Source organism: Ursus americanus, chromosome 27 (assembly GCF_024610735.1).
Source record: "Ursus americanus isolate L20-20 chromosome 27, mUrsAme1.1.p, whole genome shotgun sequence".
In the NCBI taxonomy this organism is placed as follows: domain Eukaryota; kingdom Metazoa; phylum Chordata; class Mammalia; order Carnivora; family Ursidae; genus Ursus; species Ursus americanus.
In genome coordinates, this window is record NC_142153.1 from 37,003,484 (window position 1) to 37,022,158 (window position 18,675).

Below are 18,675 nucleotides of genomic sequence, written 5' to 3' on the forward strand. Positions count from 1 at the left end.
CTTTAAAGATAGCTTTTTTTAGGACTCTTTTTTTTAAGAATAAATTTTTGATCATTTTATAGGACACAATGGAAAGATATGACGACAAAAATGAACATAAGAATTTTAGGCAGACGATTTCAGATACTGCCTAAGTTACATTTATTCTATCATCAAAAGGCCAATATTTAACATATCTTGCTTTTATTATTAAAGAAGCATAAAGAAGAACTAAGAGGCCATCAAAATAGAAGAGATTATATCTTGCAATCACACCTCCATGAAATTCTGACCAGAATGAAAATATGAGTATAAAGAGAGTAATCATTTGCTTATTAATTCAAGCAACAATTTGCCATTTTCCAAGTATTATGAAAATAAGAGATTACAGGACTCTGTTTTTAACTATGTAGGTTTTTCAAATGTATATATAGTAATCTCATTATACCTGTGGTGCACATTCAGATGAAAACACATTTTTTTTCTGCCTTCTTTCACATGCACTGCCCATAAAAACAAAAACAAAACACCTATTAACCAGTGGACAATTTCACTACCTGAAAACTTTCATTCATCTCTCTTCTCTCAGTGACCATGGTTGAAAGGGACAAGGTAAAGGGTTATGTGAACATCCAGGCAGGCGCAAAAATAGCTAGTTATCCCCAAATCCTAGCAAGCACACAGGAAGACTATTTCTACCAAGTTAAGAGAGAATTGAAGGCATCACATTGAGCGGATATGCCTTATTCAAAGGCCTCATTATCTCAAGGCACTACAATTGAATGATGCATTGGTATTCCCTTCATTATGAGCAAACACCAGAGATATCACACAAAGAGAGAAGGTTCCAGTGATTCCCACTATAATTATAAGTGCCACATTCAAATACGAGCCAAAAGCAACATCAGGGCACTGTAAGCTCAATGGTTAAGGATGGCAAACAGAGAAATTTGTTCAAAAACCACAACAAATCCCATGATCCAGTCCTTTGCCACAGGCAAATTATTAAGTGATAAAAGTGGTGTTGGGACCCAGCTTGTCACTAGTAACATAATTTGCACACATCTTCCTACCATCGGAATAGTCCTGTTTCCTATGCTACTTGATTTGTATAAGTAACCAAGAATGCTGGTTGCTTCATGCATAATTCGTCTCAGCATCAGCATTGTGGAAGTAATATAGCTCTCCCGCTTTTTTTTTTTTTTTTTTTTTTTTTAACCTCAGTTTTCATTCCATTTGGTCAAGGCTCTTAGTAAAGTGTGGCAAGAAATATCAGCATTAAAACAAGATCATCTTTCTTCCTCCTCCTCCTCCTCCTCCTCCTCCTCCTCCTCCTCCTCCTCCTCCTCCTCCGCCTCCTCTTCTTCTTCCTCTTCTTCTTCTTCTTTCCTTTCTTTCTCTTTTTTCTCTGCAAAAGTGTATTCTTTAATCCCCATCATCTATTTCCCCCATCTCCCACCTAGCTCCCCTCTGGTAACCATCAGTTTGTTCTCCACAGCTAAGAGTTTGTTTCTAAAACAAGATCATCTTCATAAGTGAAGAATTTGAATTATTGGACTGTATGCACAAAATTAGGCAATGTTTTATTATATTTTCCTAGCATTTATCTACCTATGAATTTGTTATTTATTATTTTATTTACTTATTGATTGCAAAAATGTATTAACTCTCATGAACATACCTCGCAATTCCAGACCTAGGCCTTTCAAAGTAACTTGTATCTACCCAGGAGTTCCTTCCTCATCCTAAATCCTCCGCCCTCCAGACCAGAGGAATCCTTCTCGTGAATCTTAGGTCATCTTCCTCTTTCCTCTAACCTAGAAAAGTGTGCACTAAAAATCATACATCTTTAGTTTCGGTTGTTTTAAAATGTATTGCATAGTTACGCTGAATGTAATCTCCCACAACTTTTCGCATTAATTATTTTATTGCTAAGATGAACTCATGTAGCTCCTTGTTGCCATAATGCAATCATTTTGACTGTTGTATAGTATTCTAGTGTGTGAATATACACTCCGTGAGTTCATCCATTCTTCTGCTATGGGGAACTGGGTTTCCAAATTTTTGCTACTGCACATCATGCTGTAATGAACATTCTTATTTACCAGGTCTGCTACTAAGATCTGAGAGCTCCAGAGTAACAATACAAAAGAAATGCTATAAACCCAGCTATACCCCCCGCCTGACCCATGTCCCCACCCAAGGCCCCACAACCTGTTCCTCAGGAATGGACCCCCAATCCAGAAGCTAAAGGGAATGCACTGTGCCCTAGGCCACCATGCCTTTGTGACTTGAGGGGGCAGAGTACACAGAAGCTGTACCTGGGCCAGCAAGCCTGGGAGGTGACAGGACCAACCTTAGCCCAAGTCTGAACAAACGCAGCTTTCCTGGCAGCAAAGGCACGAAGTCCTCCCTCCAGCTCCTGTCTTCTCTTACTTGAAATTTCCAAGTTCTAATCATCTCCCAAAACTCTACTATCCCAGTAGAAAAGGGAGGCAGTGTATAGTTATCTGGGGGACCTGACTGGCAGAGCTGGGTGCTGGGGATTTGGGGAGGCAGCCATTCTTTCTCTGGTCTTCCAGGGCTGTGGCTGTGATCCTCTTACCGCCACCACATCCACACACCCACACTCTCCCTCTGACATGCACCCCTGGTAGGGTGAGGAACCCTGAAGGGCTTGGTGGGTCCCTCACCCCTAATCCTCAACAGGTCAGTGTCAGATTTTCAAAAAAATTTATGTTAGCCAAAAGAGAAAGCAAAAAAACCCAAAAACCCAAAAAACAAAAAACACATGCACATGCGCGCACACACACACACACACACACAAAACCAGCTTGTGTTTCCATGTTCGTGATTTGTAGGATTCTCTAAAGGTTGGAGCCCAGGCAGAGGTCCCTGTTGCCTCTGTCTAAGAAAAGGCCTTCTGGTGTACATGTGTAAGAATTTTCTCTTTGGGGACGCCTGGGTGGCGCAGTCGTTAAGCATCTGCCTTCGGCTCAGGGCGTGATCCCGGCGTTGTGGGATCGAGCCCCATATCAGGCTCCTCCGCTATGAGCCTGCTTCTTCCTCTCCCACTCCCCCTGCTTGTGTTCCCTCTCTCGCTGGCTGTCTCTATCTCTGTCAAATAAATAAATAAAATCTTTTAAAAAAATTAAAAAAAAAGAATTTTCTCTTTGGCATGACACCTACATCAGCTTCCCGGGTTGCTGTAACAAATTATCAGAAACTGGGTGATTCAAAAACCACAGAAATTCATTCTCTCACAGCTCTGGAGGCCAGATGTCTGAAACCTACAAGCTGGCAGGGCCTTACTCCTGGAGGCTTTAGGGGGAATTCCTTTTATACCCTTTGTTCTAGCTGCTGTTGGTTGTAGCGATCTCTGGTGTGTTCGTCTACTCTGGCTGCTACAACAAAACACCACAGACCTAACGACCGGTTTCCTCCTAAACAATAAAAATCTGTTTTCTCACAGTCCTGGAGGCTGGGATTCCAAGAACAGGTGCCGGCAGGATTGGGTTCTTCAGAGGTCTTTCTCCTTGACTTACATGTGGGTCTTCTTGCTGTTTCTGCATTAGACTATCCATCACTCCATGCATGCAGGCCCCGGGTGTCTTCTTTAATGCTCTAACCTCCTCCTCTTGTAGGACCACGATTCAAATTGGATTAGAACCCACCTTAAAAGCCTCAATTTAACTTAAGTACCTCTTTAAAGGCACTGTCTCCAAATACGTTGACATTGTAAGGTACTTGGGGTTGAGACTTCCAAATATTAATTTTGAAGGAACACAATTCACTCCGTAACACTTGGCTTGTAAAACTGTCATTCCAATGTCTGCGTTGTCTCCTATCATCTTCTTCCCCATGTGACTTCTCTTCTAAGGACATTTGTCCTTGGATTTAGGGCCCACCCAAATCCAGGATAATCTCATCACAAGGGTCTTAATTATATCTATAAAGATCCTTTGTCCAAATAAGGTCACATTATTTAGGTTCTTGGTAGACATGTCTTTTGGGGGCCACAATTTAATTTGCCATAATACCCTTTATATAAAGTGAAAAACAACTAAAACTAAATATTTTTTCAAATGGAATTGCTAAGTAAAAAGTTACATAAATACTCAACTTTACAAGATAAAGTGTTTTCCAAAGACGTACCCATTTATACTCCCGCAGCAACGTAAGATTCTGTACATCCACAGTCTATCACTTGCTAAGAATGTTCCTTATTGAGTACTTTTGCTAATCAATTGGAAGTAAATGGCATTTCATTGTTGTCTCGGTTTGCATTTTCCTGGTTCCTGCTGAGGTGATTGCTTTTTTTTATTTTCATTGTAGTTAGTAGTAGGTATTGCAAATCATCATTTGTACAAGATTTTTGCCGAGATGTTTTTGAGTCATTAGTGACAAGTTTTATATTAAGTGTAACCTTGAAATGAAAAGTCTACATCAGCAATTGAAATATCCTTAATATATGCCAAAACCATCTTGTGAGACGCTAGGCAAGTCATCCACTCTCAAGAACTGTTCCTCTCAAAGTTTAAAAAAGGAATCAAAAAAAAAAAAAAAAAAAAGAGAGAGAGAGAGAGAGAGAGAGAGATTGAGAGAGAGGTGGAGGGAAGAGGTAGCAGAATTGAACTTGCTATTCCTTGCCTGGTACTTCTACAATTCAGGGTTGCATTTTTTAAAGACTATCTTTCAACCTCCCTGGTCAATTTCTGACACATAGATGCCACTGTAAGAGCTTGCTATCAGCCCTGAAGAAAACTCATCTGAAGAAAACTCATGTGGCCACATATCATTGTTATATTTTAGCTTGGTGCATGTGCCCCGTAGTGCATATGCTTTTGATCACCAACAGCCGCTTCAGCGCACTAAAGTTAGAAATTAAAAAAAGAAGAAGAAGAATCGCAAGTGCACAATAGGACCAATCAGTGGTTGCTCATTCATCATGCAGCCTTCAACCATGTTGCCTAAAGGAGGATCAGAAACTGCAAATATGAGCAGTGCCACCTGCTGAAATGGCTGTTTCCTGCTCCTCTCCAAACGTTTATTAGGGATATAACCAGGCTATCTGGATGACTCACCATGAAACTCCTAGGAAATGAAGAGGCTCTTAATGACAAAATGCCATAGTTGTTGAAATTATAGCAATATTCATTTACTAACTCTATATGGAGCAGTAAAACTTTCTGATTTTTAGTTGAGACAATCAGCTGATCTTGCATATATCATGATAGGATTTTCAAGAGCAGAAAACTCCAATTGAAGATCCTAATACATCAATAATTGTATTGTTGGAGGGTCTACGGAAGTGAAGAATATGAAAGAGAATTGTAAACCTTAAAACATAATTTAAATATTTAATATTTTATTATGAGCCATTTCAGTTAGGACTGGTTGGCTGGCGCCGGAGAAATCTACACTCACATAGCAGGAAGATAGGCAACAATGTCATGAGCCCGTTCTGGTCTCTCATAATCCTGAGCAATAGGTTCAAGAGGAAAAGCAAATACAGTTCCAGTGGGCATGGAAAATTAGTCCCTAAATGTTTCCTCTAAAGTTTCAGTAAAAATGATATGAAATATCATAGAAATAATGAAATATTAAAGGGCTTCCATCCAGCTAGCACCTACTGCATGCAGGAAGTCTAGAAGCTGCTTTGACAAGTATAAAGAGGCATAAAGATGTAATGCCTGCCTTCAAAAATCTTAAAACCCATTGGAAATAAAATCATAGAGAAAATATGCTTTCAGTACTAGCTTCAGAAGAGAATCTGCCATTGCTAATAAATTGCATGAAAGAAGGCTAGAAATAAAGATGACTTCAACTTGCCTAAAGAAATTTCTATTGTGGTTAGTGCTTTGAGTTGCCTGCTTCTATTAAGGTTGGAGTAAAATGGTAGTCTTCATTGAAAGATGGGAAGGTCTGTATAGATATTTGAAAGATTTTTTTTTTTTTTAAGATTTATTTATTTGTTTGTTTGAGAAAGAGACAGAGATAGTGCAGGGGAGGGGGGAGAAGGTGAGGTAGAGAGAGAATCTCAAGCAGACTCCCCATGTAGCTCAGAGCCTGACGTGTGGCTCGATCTCATGACTCCAAGAGTCATGAGCTGAAATCAAGAGTTGGACACTTAACCGACTAAGCTATCCAGGCACCCTTGAATGATCTCTAATGGAATACAGTGATTTCTCTACTAGCAAACAAGCATTCTAAGACACGGGGAAATGGGGTGCCTGGGTGGCTCAGTCAGTTAAGTGTCTGCCTTTGGCTTAAGTCATGATCTCAGGGTCCTGGGACTGAGTCCTGCATCAGACTCCCTGCTCAGCAGGGAGCCTGCTTCTCCCTCTACCTCTCCCCCTGCTTGTGCTCTCTCTCTCTCTGTCAAATAAATTAATAAATTAAATCTTTTTTAAAAATGGGGAGGAAGACAATTCATCAGAAATTTCACTGTATATACAGAAAAAAATTTAGGAAGCATTATGCTATCTTTCAAAATATAAAAATTATCTCTTTATCATTCCTCAGGAGGGCACCTGAGTAATCCTCACCGTTTCCCTTCAGATAGCAGTTTTCCTGATTTGCGCTCCACATGGGATTTCCTTCAGGCCCTCAGAGACCACACACAGTGGCACATGCAAAGAGTGCCCCCACTCCTAGGAGTGTAAGCAATCTATGGTCAACCTGATCCATGCCACTGCCTTCTCCACTGCCCCGCCCTTCACATCAAATGTGAAATGGGAAGGCAGAGGACCTTGTACCCCTACCCTGCCCCTGGCTAATGTTGTTGAAAGGAAATTTTTCCCTAAGAATGTTTTAATCATGTCTTGTAGTACATGGCATATTATGATTTTATCATAGGATTTGAAATTCTGCTGTAATATAATATTATATATTATATATATATTTTATATATATATATATAGTATATATATATATATATATATATATATATATATATATATATATATACACACACACACATTTTTTTTTTTCAAATGTAAAGGTAAGAATGATACATGCATAACATTTCATCACCCTGCATTTTAATAAAAATTCTGGTCACGGTGGTGTGGAGTTCTAATCCTGTGACCCAGAAGGTAGCACAGAATCAGCCTGTGGTTTTTGGATACAAACTTCCTGGATCAAATTTCAGCTCTCCGTGACCTTAGAAACTTACTTTACATCTGTGCACCTCAGTACTTCATCTGTAAAATGAACCAATAAGACTACCTCATGTTGTTATTGTGGAGGTTGATTTAATAGAAGTTATTGCACAAAGTGGTCTTATTTATTTATTTATTTATTTATTTGAGAGACAGAGATCAAGAGAACAGGGGGAGGAGCAGGGGGAGAGGGAGAGAGAATCTCAAGCAGACTCAGAGCCCAATGCCAGGCTCAACCCCATGACCCCAAGATCATGACCTGAGCCAAAATCAAGAGTTGGTCCCTTAACTGACTGAGCCACCCAGGCACCATGTATAAAGTGTTTATTACATTTTGACTATTATTACCATGGAATAATGGAGTCATGAAATCTTAGATTCACCATTTGGCTTGGGATCACTTGAGATTAAAGATACAGGGCTAGTGTACAATGGTACATGAACCTACAAGATTATATGAGAAGCAAAAAAAAAAAAAAATACACAAATGAATAAATAAGAAGACAAGTAAACCAGTATAGGATGAGATAATTATAGTGAAATCAACTTATCTTCTTAAGCATTATAGAAAGAATATAAAGCAAGAGTACTAGAGAGTACTAGAATAGAATCAAACTCATCCTAGAAATGGTATTTTTGGAACATTATTATAATCTAATAAGTGGTAGCCTAATTGTCCAAAAACAAGTTAGCAGTTAAAATCTTTTGATAGTATTGGGCCTATGGGATTTGAGCATAAGTTGAATTTTTGACTCAGTGTTTCCTCAGGGCAATTTCTCACTCGAAGAATGTAGAATTCATTTTCAGATTGTGTTTAATTTGGACAGTCCACATTATCTTTTTCATCAAATGACTTGAGGGGTACCGCTCTGCATGCCATTCACCCTTTTTTCTTCCTTCCTCAGTCCCTCATCTTGGTAAATGCTATGACCACCTATCCAGGCGTTCCCACCAAAAAATCTTGGTTTCAACTCCTCTTGATGCTACCCTCCAATTACATCCCACCCCCCCCACCCCCGCCATTGTCCCAGCCCAATCCACCATAGCCTTCCACCCAGGTTTCCTGACAGAACGCTACATCGCTAATCTCATCGCCCTCCAGCTAATGGAGCAGTCAAAGGGATGTCACCTGTCCAAACAGTCTCTTAATGCTTTCTCATTTCTTGTGAAATAAACCCCAAACTCCCTACCATGTCTCTGCCCCTTGCTGTGCCACTCCAACCAACCCAGCCTGTGAGCCCACCAGACCAGGGTCATTTCCTGGAGCCAGGGGAAGAATCAACTCTACCTTTAACACTTGGCTGAGCATAATAGAAAGATGATTGCTGCCAGCAAAAGCAAGGGTGGATACTAGTCAGCCAAAAGCATGAGCGAAATGAAACAAGTCTGCCCAGGAGCATACAACCAAGTGAGCTGAGGTGTTCTCCTCTTTCCTTTACGCTTCGTGCTAATGGAAAGGACCCAGTTTCAGCACAAGTAGGAAGAATGACAGATGATCTTTTGCATTTGCCCTGCCTGCTTTGGGGCCATTTTCCATCTTTTATATCAAGAGGATGCCTGTGTATAGATGGCCAGCCACCCTTCGTCTGGAACATCCCTTATTCTTGAACACCCAACAGAACTTTCTTCAGCGATGGGGATGTTCCATATCTGTGCTGTCTCATGAGGTAGTCACTAGCCACGTGTGACTATCGAGCACTTAAAATGTGACTAATATGATCAAGGGGATGAGTTTCTAAAACTGCCTTTAGTTTTAATGAATTTGCATTGTGGCCAGTGGCTATTGCGTTGGCTAGCACAGTCCTAGGTCTCTCCTGCCATCTATCCTCACATCAGAACTTCTCAAGGTAACGCCCCAACTCATCTACCAGATCAGTTCTTTATAATGAGTGAAAAATGACTTAATTTATTAATACTTTCAAATTAATTGCTTATATTCTATCAGGAATTTTCAAAGCCTTAAAGGGAAAGAGTGACAAACGGTGGCATTTGGAACATGTTTCTTTGATGTGAGAGTCTTCTTGGTACCTCTCAATATCAGATGTTTTGCTGCCTAAAAATTGCATTCCCAAATTAATGACTGGGCAACTGCAAGTGGGCGTGTAGGGTGTGAACACATCTAATAATTTGTCATTGCCCTTGATTGGCAAGCTCTTTAGTTTTACAAACTCTTATTTCTTTAAACTTTAGCCTTTATAGCCCCAATTTCTACTTCTAAAGCAAGAGGAAGAGAGAGAGCATGCAAACTGGAGAATCTCTTTAGAGGAATTTGCATAGTACCTTTTAAGAGATAAATGGGCACAACATTAAAGTAAACATGCATAATTTGAAAATAATTTGAGGAATTTGCATTGTTTTGACAAATTGAAATCTGCCCCTCTCCATGAGGTTCCAGGGAGACCAGATGGTAGTGTAGCATATTGGAGGGGGTCCAAAATTGCTTTTGTGTTAATTGATATAGTGTGCTAAGAAAGGTCTCTGGGGAAAAGTATCCCCAGGTAGTTGATTGCTTTGGAATTCCAACAGAGATGAACTGTGTCAGATGAGAAGGGAAACATAAGTTATTGAGGACTAATGCCTCAGATTGGACCAGCTAATTTTATCACTGGGAATTCAGGACAATGTTTCAAAAAAATATCAAAAAGATATTTCTAGACAGGAATAGGAATTGGTAAAGAACTGAAGTAAATTAGCAGCATGCAAGCCCAGTTTGACTTCCCTTTGGTGTGCGGAAGATCTTTTAATGTTAGCAAGTGTGTATATAGCTGTGACAAGGGGTTCAAGGGCTTCGTTTTCTAATTTTAAAGTGCTGACCCTAATCAGCTGAGCGAGGAAAGGTAGTGGATGGAGATGGAGCCTGACATTGCAAAGGTTCTTAGTAGCGCCTCAGAAAGTACTTGCTATTTAATTGGAACATTCACACCTGCTAAATAGCAGTTGTTTTAAATGACACATTGAGAAAGAGATCAACTATTTTGGGGTTTCCAAAGAAGAAGAAAATTCCTGCACTGCCCAGGCAACTCTGCAGTTTTACCTAATGGGAAGTTGGGGTTTTGTTTCCGCCTTAGGGGAAGGAATGCTCATCCTTCAGCCTGCTTTTTTGCAAACATTTGCAAAAAAAGGAGGGAAGGGAGGAGGGCAGGCGGGCAGGGAAGCAGACAGGCTAGGAATGTGGTGTGAATGAAGTCCTGAAGAAGAGGGAGGGGAAGGTGGGGACCTTCTTTATGGGCTCTCATTTCTTCTCAATTTACACTTTCGATGGTTTTCCGCCTATCAGTTTATTTTCTGTCTACTTCTTTTTCCATAAGGTTGGATGGAAATGCTTATTGCTGAAAAGAAAATAAGACACTTTTTTCCCTAATAGTCAGTGAAGAGGGCTTTTTTTCCCCCACATCACTCCACGAGCTGTTTAATGCGATTGCCTAATACACTACCTAGGATATATTGCAGGTTTTTTTGCATTCTCCTTTAGCCCTTTTAAAAGGACAGTCATCTGACCTTTTTTTTCCCCTAGAAGGTTAATAAAGAATGCACAGCCTCATAAGGCTGATTCAATTTCCTTTATGTGAACACGCTGCATAAGTGACCATAACAGTGTTTGTCTGGTTCGCGGTGCTTCATCTCGCAGTGACCAGCCTTTCATATGAATGACCACATATGTTGTGCATTTGGCCACATAAGGTGAGGAAAAGCAAAATAGATTTTCCTGAGCGTTCAATCAAATTTCCACACAATGGACTCTCTAATGTGAACTTGAAATGTATCTGGTCATATATTATTTAACCGTATTGTACGTTGTGTTTTAAAATTTTCTACCACGTATTCAATTTTAATAAATGCACGAGTAGATGCAATATTTGAGCTATCTCACAAATTCAACACTTTCAACAGATTCTTCTGACTTCAAAGAATTTAATATTAGTATCGTAAAAGGTCTTTTGAAGAATAATACTGGAACATAAGAAAAATGACTGCCTGAGTGTGCCCTATCATTTTGAAAGTGTTTTATTGCTTTAATTTCCTGTCTTAGTAAAGTAACAAGCGGCATAATAGAAGATATATTGTTACAGAGTTTGCAATTTATTAGAAGGCTTGAGCTAGCTGAAGACTTTATGTGAAGCGAAAAAGAAAACCTCTATTTAGCTGAAAAATGGAGACGAACCACAACATCAGTGTTGCAGCCGCTTTAAATGGAGTCCCATCTTTGACTGATAAGTTATCTCTACACACCCTGTATGTTTGCATGAAAGAAATCCGTGGGCACCAGGCTCATTCTGTGCTAGCTGTGTGTCATTAGGTTCCTAGAAACCTAATGTTATTTCATTTGTGAGGCGTGTGTAAGATGACTGTTGCTATTTGGATTCGATAGCACAAAGGTGCTATTAAAGCAGAAATGACCCATAACATACATTTTCATTCATTTATTACATTTTTTGCATGCGTGACTGAATTTTAATCCTGGGCTTTGTCAACCTAGTATAGTTATATTAAGCTTTTTAACCTAGTTTCACGTCCCTCTCTTGGCTGTGTTTTACACAGTGGCGTAAAAGCATCAAAGAGGAGGCATTTATCCCACGGAAGAACAGAGAGACAATTCATTCCTGCTTCTAAAATTGTAGACATGAGGGATGTGACGCTATGACTAACCTGTAAAAATATGTCGTAAAATTGCCTTATAAATAACTGCGGGGAAGGGAAAACAGGGAGGTTAGCAGATTCTGCTGTCTTGTTGTTTTGTTTTTTTGGGTTTAATACATGGTAGGGACTCAGGTGTATGGACATCGAGCAGCACCCCTGACATGGAAGCTACATGTTTAGCAGGGCAGAGTGAGAAATACAAGAATCAGAAGGACTTCTCAGTCCTGTCACTGTTCCCCACCAAGGATCGCAAAACATCTGTTCCGAAAAAAATGGTTTGGTTTTTCTGCACAACAAAACAAAACGGGATACGCTGTCATGTGGACAGTTTGTTTGAAAGGACCAAAAGGCCAACCAATCTCATGTTTCGGTGAATGACCATAATCTTCAACAAATGTGTGGGTCTCGTGAGTCAGGGAGTGATGTTAGTGCTATGGCCGGTATTTTGGACGCATCCGAACCCATGTGCTTTGCCACGTTAATACGCTAAATTCGTTGGCCGATGGCGTCCTCATGGGAAGCAGGTTTTATGACAACTAGTTCACCGATACAATCCCCACCTATGTTTAGGCGGCAGAGCTGGACTACCTGCAGGCGGAAAGATGAGTACAAGGGCGGGGACATTTCTGTTTCCTCTGTTATCTGTGCTCATCTTTGAAAGAATAATGATTTCCAAGCTTTATTGCTAGCTGAAGCACAAGAGATTTCCTCTGGGCTTGCCACAGACAATCCTCAGGCACATTAGACGAGTCAACTAGAGTTAGTTCAAAGTGAATTACCTCATTTTAATCATGGTGACTTTACCAGCTCTGTCAATATGTTGTAATGGCATATTGTCAAGCTGTTATTTTATTTTCACCCCTTCTTCTTCTTCTTCTTCTTTTTTTCCTTTTCCTTTCTCCTCTTTAAATGACACCCAGGTCACTTTATTTTCAGGCATATTTTTGAGTCTGTTCAAGATTTACGGATTGAACAGGACTTCAGAATGATTCATCTTGTTTTACTACATTTGAAGTATTGTTTGGTAACTCTTTTTCCTCTTCATCCTTGGCTAAAATCTGTTGAGATTTTTTTTTTTTTTTTAAACAACCGAATGAGTCCTTAGTAAGAGAGGCATTGCCAATTATAGAGTTATAATGAGTGCAAACTTTAAAATGCAAAAAAAATAAGATATTGCACCAGGATTACTGGTGACTAAATATTTACTTCATCCTCATTCATTCACAAATAGGAAGCTGGGGTAAGCAGGGAAGAGGCACATATGCATATAATAGTCATTCAACCAATTACAGGAGACATTTTATCATTTGAAATTCACTGTAAAGGCTGTATAAAATCATTCTTATTTGTGGAACATAAGCAATAGCATGGAGGACATTAGGAGAAGGAAGGAAAAGTGAAGAGGGGAAATCGGAGGGGGAGACGAACTTTGAGAGACTATGGACTCTGGGAAACGAACAGAGGGTTTCAGAGGGGTGGGGGGTGGGGGGTTGGGCTGGCCGGGTGATGGGTATTAAGGAGGGCACATATTGCATGGTGCACTGGGTGTTATACTCAAACAATGAATCATGGAACACTACATCAAAAACTAATGACGTATTGTATGGTGACTAACATAACATAATAAAATTAAAAAAGAGAAAAAAAATAAAATCATTCTGGAACCCTTCAACTGTGGTGCTACATTTTGCTATCAGGAACCCTATAGAATGCATCTTTTTTTTTTTTTTTCTCCTTACTCAGTTATTTTCTGATTTACTTATTCTTGTCATGAAGGTTAATGATAAGCGTGGCTCTGTTACCTGAGGGGGGGAAAAAAGATTCTTTTCCTGACGCTTCTCAGGGACGGTGTGTTGTTTTTCTGTTCCTTCTGTACAGAGCACTCCTTAGTCCCCAAACCTCCAGCCTCTATGGCGCCAGTGGGGCTCTGTGCCATGGTTTCATTCATGATTTCTGAGTGTGAGGACCCCCTCGCCCAGCACACGAAAGCACTATAATTACTTTCATTTCTTGGTTAGCATAGGTCATGGAACTAGTGTTAATAATAATCTTTCCCTCTGGACTTCTCTGTATTTATATATCTCTGATGCAATAACCATGGGGACCATAGAGGTGTATTTTATCTTCATTTCCGTCCTCTTGGTATTGTTTTAGCCCAGGGGGGAAATCAAATGAGGTACAGAACATGGTAAACTCACACAACTCTGAGGTCATTAACACCTAATTAGAAACAGCTTAGAGATCGAGATGATTCTTTGGTTAAGATGTGAGGGAGAAAAAGGGAGATCAGACAGTATTTAACTTCTTCACTGCCAGTGTGGTCTTTATCACCCGCGGCCAAGTTGTGCCTCATTGTGTTCTTTCAGACTTTAAGAGGGAGTATTTGTGTGTGTGTTTTCTTTTTCTCCTTTTATTTGATGGACGAAGCGCTCTGTTAAAATGCTGAGTAGCAAGAAGTCTTTGCCCAAAGGCCGAACATCCCCATTGATTTTTCCTTAACTGAAAGTCATAATATTCCTTCAGTCTAGGCCTAGATAACCTAAAGATAAAGTGGTTTTTTGTTTGTCTGTTTGTTTAGTAATGTGTGACAAGAGGCATATTACTTAGCAAATAAAAAAGACACCCATTTTAGGGGAGTTAAATCACATTTTGTCAAGATCAAGTAAATATTTATTTCTACAAATATTACAGCCATGTATTTTCATTACATTTTTAATAGATTTTACATTTTGCTACAGGGTGACTTTTTAAAAGTTTGTCACGTCTTGTCTTTTATAAGGGTACAGTCATTCTAATTTCTGTCATGCTATTTGGTAGATTAAAAACCAGTGAAGGAATCCATGTATTCTTGTACGCTGGTCTTTGTTTTCTAGAAAGGATTAATATTGAAAAGAGAGAAATGCAATGTGGAAACACTCCTGCCTCTAGCATAGATGGTAAACAAAGGAGGGACCTTTCCCTCTCCTCCTTTCCAGATCTACAGCTCAGTGCTCATAAGTATTCATGGCGCGCCACCTACCAAAAGGTTCCTTCACCTCAGGACCTGACGCCACACTGGCAAAGCTGAGTTGGTCCAGTGGGAGCCCAGGAGACACCGGCTGGGGGGGGGGGGCAGTGAGGGATGCCTGGCTACTCTGTCCCCCTGTCACCTTGCAAGCCCCTGCTAATGAGTTTCATCATCAAGGGCACTCTTTCAGTCCTGGAGGGTTTTTGCTTCTTTACTGGAATGGAATTGTCTGCTCGGAAGACATGGCTAATTGCTTGCTCGCTGTACGAGGCAGCCAAAGATCCCCAAATCGGGGTAAGTCGTCCTTGTTGATAAATTGGCTCTAGACTCGCCATATTCTGCCTGTAGGAACTCGTAAGCGCGGTGGTCTGTCACAGGTGTAGGGTCCTTAGATAAGGAGCCAGCTATGCTCCGAAAAGTACAGGTCAAAACCTAAGCCAGTGACTGCAAGCTAAATTCTTATTTTGGATGTCCTGGGACTATGTCTGCCCTCGGCTTTCTAAATCTAAAGGGAGTATAGCATCACGGTCAAGGTCTAGGGTGCTAGCCTTTGACTATTGGCCATAAGTCCAGCTGTGACTTCCTATAATGCCTCTCTGTCCCAGTTTCCTCACTTGTAAAATAGGAATAATGATAATAGAATGTCCTTCAAGGTTTGTTGTGGGGATTAAATGATAGAAGGAACTCAGAACTGTGCTGGTTTATTAATATACACCATCTATTCTCGATCTGTGGTGGAGAAGGGGGCCTCGGGGAGGGTCCTTGAGAGCCAATCAAATCACAACTATTTTCCTGATAATGCTGAGATGTTATTTGACTTTTCACTCTTATTCTCTCAGGAGCGGGCTTAGAGTGTGCAGAAGCCATGGGACCTATGATTTCACAAGAGGTGGAATGTAGAAGCAGGTTGGAGAAACAGCCATTTCTGTTACGGTAGATGGTAGAGATTTGCAAAACCGGAAAGCAATGCTGCTCTTCTCACTGTATTTTTGTTTTGAAAAATATAGTTATTTTTCATTGAAATCTGTTATTTTTGTTACATATACTGGGCCTATTGTTATTTTAAATATATTCATAAATATGTTAATTTCTCATTGTAAATTTCTAATATGATAAATATTGATAGATAAAACCCACACTTAAAAATAGCCTTTTGGAGTCTGTAAGGGTTTGTTTGTTTGTTTGTTTTGTTTTTTAAACGTAAAGGAGTTCTGAGACCAAAGTATGTGAGGACCACTGATATGAGCTGCTGTTACTGTCAGCTTCTCCCATCCTTATTATTTGGGTTTTACCCTGTGAACTTGCTAGGGCCTAGTGGAGTGCTATCTTCATAGTTTTCCCTTACAAGAGGAGCTGACCCTTTGGAGGTTTTTTGTTTTTTGGTTTTTGGGTTTTTTTATTTAATTACCACATACAACAAACCAAATGTATTTAGAATGCTGATTCCTGGGCACCACCTCCAAAAATTTTGATTCCAAAGTTTAGGTGGACCCAAAAATCTGGATGTCTACCCCGTAAGTAATTCTGAAATGTTACCACATTTTAAAGGGCAATACTTCCTAAGGAACTCCTTTTTCATTGCCTCAGATTTAACACGGTGTCTGTGTTCAGCTTTTCCCCTCAGGTTATAGGCTTATCACCTTTTGTCAGTAAAGGTCAACTGGACCTTTGGTCTTCTCAGGAAGGTGCAATCATTAGGAGCAATCGATGTCTTGCAGACTTGTGTGGGTGGTTTATAATTCCGAGGATTGAAAAAAAAAAAAAACCTATATACCAGTTTTCTGGGCCTCTGCATAGCTCAGCAGTAACTAACCTTGGGGCCATAAGTAGCTCCTTCAGTTGTGACTTTCTGGGCCTAATGAAGCTGAGGATTCCGGAGGTGCGGGAGAAGCTATGGGGAAGCATGGGCTGCGGAGAAAGGGCAAGGGAAGGGTGGGCGTGGACAGCTCACTGGTGGATGGAGTCAGTCATTGCTGGCCTGAGGTTCTGGCGGTCAGACTTCTGTTTATATTTTGGAGAAGGCATGGGGTAGAGAACCCAAAGTCCAAAGCGTGCCGCTGGGTTTTAGGCGCCCCAGGATTGTACTGTTGAGTGCTTGTGGAGATGGATCTGTACGTTCCTTATACCGCTCCTCCGTGATCAGAGAGGTTTATCTGTAATGCTTGTTTTCGAGACTTAACCAGGACTGGGATGTGAGTGTCTGTGACTTCAAAACTGTTCTCCAGTCTCATTTTCTAAATAGCAGCTCTCTACCGTACTCTGATTTGTGACTGGTTATGAAAGATTCGCGAGAGAAAGATACATTAACCCCAGATAAAACTTACAAAAAGAATCCTGACCACAACTCAATATCTTTCAAAAGAAAAATGTCATGAAGCCAACGATCACTTAATGAATACCCCAACCCCCTCTCCAGCCTCCATGCACTACCCCCTGCCTTCACTCGCTAAAATGTTCTCTGTGTCAATCCTTCAGTTATAACCATGTGCCCTTGGATGTATTACCATTTTTATTAAGTATTTTCATGATTCCATTTAGAAGGCAAATGAATTATTTCAGAGGAAAGCAAAACAGAATGGGTACATCAAACATCCAATATAAGTAACTCCCGGCAGCTCAAAATACATTCTAAGGGCTTTATAGACCGGCCGTGCTCCCACTAAGGCTTAGAGAGATATTTTCCTCCTGGTTTAAAATATACTATTAATTCTACAAGGTCAGAGGGCACCTCATGAACAAAATATGTTAGTTGATTTTGTCCGTAGTGATTGTGGCAGTGAAAAAGACCTAAGAATGTGAAACCTTTGGAAAAATCTGCCTGTAGGGAAGATATTTTACCATCTACGAAGGACCAATACTTCTTATTTTGAGAAAGTCGTTTTATTACCCACATAAGGAGGAAAGTTTACTGTGAGAAAATAGAGGCAGGAAAAATTTAAGTAGTTTTCTAGTAACCAATAGTGACGAAGAGTCCCATTTCCTGTGTTAGTTTCATGGTTATTAGAGCAGGTCTTCTTGATTTTAGGTAAGAGAGAGAGAAGGAGGACTTGTCTTTTTTTGGTGGTTGTTACTTTTTCCTTTGGCAATTAAAGGTAAATAACAACGTGAATAAATATCCATAGTGACAATTATTTTCCAACTTGGTTTGGGAATTTAGGTAATTTCTACTATGATGTGAATTGATTAAAATGAATATGTATATACAAGCTTAAGGATGAATCAGTATATTTCATATGTTAATGTTTCTCAAACCCGAGAAGGTGGTAGAACCCCTGTCTCTAAAAACAGAGACATGTCTTGAGTGTCTTCCATATTTCCATCATCTTGCTACCCATGTGCCCACAACCACACACATGCATGCAAAATAGCTCAGACTAATCTGTAGGCAGGTGATGGTCAGCCCAGTGGATTTAGATTTAGAGAAATTTATTCAACAAATATGTATTTGGGGGGGTGCCTGGGTGGTGTAGTTGGTTAAGCATCTGACTCTTGGTTTCCGCTTAGGTCATGATCTCAGGTTCGTGAGATTAAGCCCCTAGTCGGGCTCTGGGCTCAACGTGGAGTCTGCTTGAAACTCTCTCTCCCTCTGCCCCACCCCCCAACTCTCTCTCTCAAATAAATAAATACATCTTTAAACAAATATGTATTTGGTACTATGTGTTAAGAATTGTTCTAGGAATGGGGAATCTGTAGGGAACAAAATAGAGGTGGTAGACAATAACAAATACAGTTTTTAAAAGCTTATTTCAATTTTAGTGAATTGTTATGAAGTAAACATACAGGATGTTGTAATAGGGAGTGACTGGAGGGCAGGGAATTTTCTAGATTAATTCTGAAGAGGTAAACTTCAGAGAGACTGGACCTGGAGAATGATCAGAGGGATAGTTT